This window comes from Nothobranchius furzeri, chromosome 5 (genome assembly GCF_043380555.1).
Source record: "Nothobranchius furzeri strain GRZ-AD chromosome 5, NfurGRZ-RIMD1, whole genome shotgun sequence".
Classification (NCBI taxonomy): domain Eukaryota; kingdom Metazoa; phylum Chordata; class Actinopteri; order Cyprinodontiformes; family Nothobranchiidae; genus Nothobranchius; species Nothobranchius furzeri.
Genome location: NC_091745.1, coordinates 55,102,000 through 55,105,884, shown reverse-complemented (window position 1 = coordinate 55,105,884; position 3,885 = coordinate 55,102,000). Strand labels below are relative to the sequence as shown.

Here is a 3,885-nt window from a genome sequence, read left to right as displayed (position 1 = left end):
CTGTCAACCAAAGATATTGGTCTCAAGGGTACAACTAGGAAACTTTCACCTCGCTTCATTGGCCCATATCCCATTCAGGAGGTTCTCAGTCCCTGTTCTGTCCGTCTTGTCCTGCCCCAGTCTTTGAAGATCCACCCTGTCTTTCATGTTTCCCTCCTGAAACCTGTCTCGTCCAGTCCGTTGTGCCCTGTTCCTGCTCCCCCTTCTCCTATTCGTCTCACTGATGGTGGACTTGGCTTTCGTGTTCGGCGCCTGCTGGACGTCAGGCCCAGGGGCCGGGGGCGTCAGTTCTTGGTGGACTGGGAGGGTTACGGTCCAGAACATCGCCAGTGGGTCCCCAGTTCCTGGATTGAGGACCCTTCTCTCATCAGAGACTTTGACGCCGCTCGGTCTTCTGCTGCTGCCTCCTCCTCCTCCTCTGCGCGGCCGCCGGGTGTCGGCCTTTGAGGGGGGGGGGGGGGGGGGGGGGGGGGTACTGTCATGATCTGTGCTGCATAACCATCTCTGCTGAGTGTTGTTTGCAGGTGGGTGTGTCTGGAGAGCCCAGCTGTGCCAAATCAGCTCATCAGCGATCAGGGGATTTAAGGAGCAGCTGGACATCTCACCATTGCCAGATGATACTCAGTCTTGGGTAGTTTCTAGCCCTCCTTTTGACCTTCCTAAAAACTATTTTAGAATTTGTTTGTCCACCTGTTCCTGCCCTTCTGGCAGTTAACCTCCTCTGCCCTCCTGATTCCTCCAGGTTCCAGTCATCTTTTCATCTCCACTCTCTGCTATACCTCCAGAACCATCAACCACATTCCAGTCCTGCTGTTTGCCCCTGATCGCCAGCTCTCCGTCACCCACCTATCCACCTGCAGCTCCTCGGTCTCCCCATCCAGCCAGGTCTGACTAACCCCCCACAAAATACCGGATCATCCAGGAAACAGTAAGCCTTATTTTTTCATCATCGTCTCACGTTGCTCCAGACTCTGACCTCTTTTCCTCTCTCAGACCCCACAGATCCCTCCAGTCCTACAGAAGCTTCGGCTACCTCTCCCATTCAAAATAAATCATTTAAACTTACCTTCTGTCTCTCGGTGGTGATTCTTCATGTCGTGGGTCAAGAAATTACCCTCAAACATGACACAAAGTGCTTAACAATGAAGAACAAAACAAATCATAAAGTCATAAAATGATCATAAATACAAAACAACCAAATATTATAAAATAAAGATGGCAGAAAGTAAACATCAGAAAAAAACAAAATAGTTAGGAGCTGTTTTAAATAAAACGGTCAAATCATAAAATAATATATATATATATATATATATATATTATTATTATTATTATTATATCATAAATCCAAGTACAAAAATGTCCTAAAACAAATGAAAGATAATTAAACATCAGATGGAGAAATCACAAAAGCAGCTTTAAGTAAAGGGGTCTTGAGCTGTTTTTTATAATGTGTCCAATACTATGTGAAGATAAAGGAAGTTCATTCCAAAGTTTGTGTGCAACAGCCTGAAAGGAACGATCGCCACGACTATTATATCTGGTGTTTGGAACTTCTAGAAGGTTCTGGTTTGTGGACCTGAGGGCTTGAGTTGGAGCATATGGCTTTAACAGTTCATTATTATAGAAAGGGGGCTGAACATGTAGAGCCCTGAAAGTCATAGTCAGGATAACAAGGGCTGCACAGTGGTGTGGTGGTTGGTGCTGTTGCCTTGCAGCAAGAAGGTCCTGGGTTCAAATCCCAACCTGGGGTTTTACTGCATGGAGTTTGAATGTTCTCCCTGTGCATGTGTGGGCTTTCTTTGGGTACTCCGGCTTCCTCCCACAGTCCGATTTTTCTCTAAACTATTCTTAGGTGTGTGTGTGTGTGTGTGTGTGTGCTTGGTTGGTTGTCCTGTGTGTCTCTGTGTTGTCCTGCAATGGACTGGCAACCTGTCCAGGGTGTACCACGCCTGTTTGCCCAGAGATTGCTGGAGATAGGCACCAGCCTCCCACGACCCTGAATGGACAAGCAGGTTTAGACATGGATGTGTAACCAGTGCAGAGACATCAGAATAGGAGTGATGTGACCTATTCTGTTTGCTCCAGTTAGGAGCCTCACTGCAGAGTTCTGGACAAATTGAAGGAGGTCAAGTGCTGTTTTGTTTAAACATGTGAAGAGTGTCGTCGTCGTCGTCGTCGTCTTCCTCCGCTTGTCCGGGTCGCGGGGGCAGCATCCCAACTAGGGAGCTCCAGGCCGTCCTCTCCCCGGCCTTGTCCACCAGCTCCTCCGGTAGGACCCCAAGGCGTTCCCGGACCAGATTGGAGATGTAACCTCTCCAACGTGTCCTGGGTCGACCCGGGGGCCTTCTGCCGGCAGGACATGCCCGAAACACCTCCCCGGGGAGGCGTCCAGGAGGCATCCTGACCAGATGCCCAAACCACCTCAACTGGCTCCTTTCGATCCGGAGGAGCAGCGGTTCTACTCCGAGTCCCTCCCGAATGTCCGAGCTCCTCACCCTATCTCTAAGGCTGAGCCCGGCCACCCTACGGAGGAAACTCATTTCGGCCGCTTGTATCCGCGATCTCGTTCTTTCGGTCATTACCCAAAGCTCATGACCATAGGTGAGGATTGGGACGTAGATCGACCGGTAAATCGAGAGCCTGGCTTTCTGGCTCAGCTCCCTCTTCCCCACGACAGATCGGCTCAGCGTCCGCATCACTTCAGACGCCGAACCAATCCGCCTGTCGATCTCCCGATCCCTCCTACCCTCAGTTGTGAACAAGACCCCGAGATACTTAAACTCCTCCACTTGAGGTAGGACCTCTCCCCCGACCCGGAGGTGGCAAGCCACCCTTTTCCGGTCGAGAACCATGGTCTCAGATTTGGAGGTGCTAATCCTCATCCCAGCCGCTTCACATTCAGCCGCGAACCTACCCAGCAAGAGCTGAAGGTCAGAGCTGGATGAAGCTAGGAGGACCACATCATCCGCAAAAAGCAGAGACGAGATTCTCCTGCCACCAAACTCGACACACTCCACACCACGGCTGCGTCTAGAAATTCTGTCCATAAAAGTGATGAACAGAACCGGTGACAAAGGGCAGCCCTGGCGGAGTCCAATCCTCACTGGGAACAGGTCAGACTTACTACCGGCTATGCGGACCAAACTCACGCTCCTCTGGTAAAGGGACTGAATGGCCCTTAACAGAAAGCCACCCACCCCATACTCCTGGAGCGTCCCCCACAGGGTGCCCCTGGGGACATGGTCATAAGCCTTCTCCAAATCCACAAAGCACATGTGGATTGGTTGGGCAAACTCCCATGCCCCCTCCATCACCCTTGCAAGGGTATAGAGCTGGTCCACAGTTCCACGGCCAGGACGAAAACCACATTGCTCCTCCTCTATATGAGATTCAACTATCGATCGGACCCTCCTCTCCAGTACATTGGAGTAGACCTTTCCAGGGAGGCTGAGGAGTGTGATCCCCCTATAGTTGGAACACACCCTCAGGTCACCCTTCTTAAAGATGGGGACCACCACCCCGGTCTGCCACTCCCTAGGAACTGCCCCCGATGACCACGTAATGTTGTAGAGACGTGTCAACCATGACAGCCCTACAACATCCATAGCCTTGAGATACCCAGGACGAACCTCATCTGCCTCCGGGGCTCCGCCGCTGTGTAGTTGTTTGACTACCTCAGCAACTTCTGCCCCCGAGATCGGACCGTCCATCCCCAGGCCTCCCAGCTCTGGTTCCTCCTCGGAATGCGCATTGGTGGGATTGAGGAGCTCCTCAAAGTATTCCTTCCACCGTCCGACTATAGCCTCAGTTGACGTCAGCAGCTCCCCATCCCCACTGTAAACAGTGTGAGCGAGTTGCTGCCTTCCTCTCCTGAAGCGCCGGACA

The 3,885-nt window shown here is 51.7% G+C and overlaps 1 long non-coding RNA gene across 1 annotated transcript; it reads left to right on the top strand.

Moving 5' to 3' along the window:
• Positions 1-476: 476 nt before the first annotated feature.
• Positions 477-1,065, top strand: LOC129163373 (uncharacterized). The gene is made up of 3 exons (XR_008563235.2): positions 477-631; positions 743-928; positions 994-1,065. It is a non-coding gene; the product is annotated as an uncharacterized lncRNA (long non-coding RNA).
• The last annotated feature ends 2,820 nt before the right edge of the window (positions 1,066-3,885 follow it).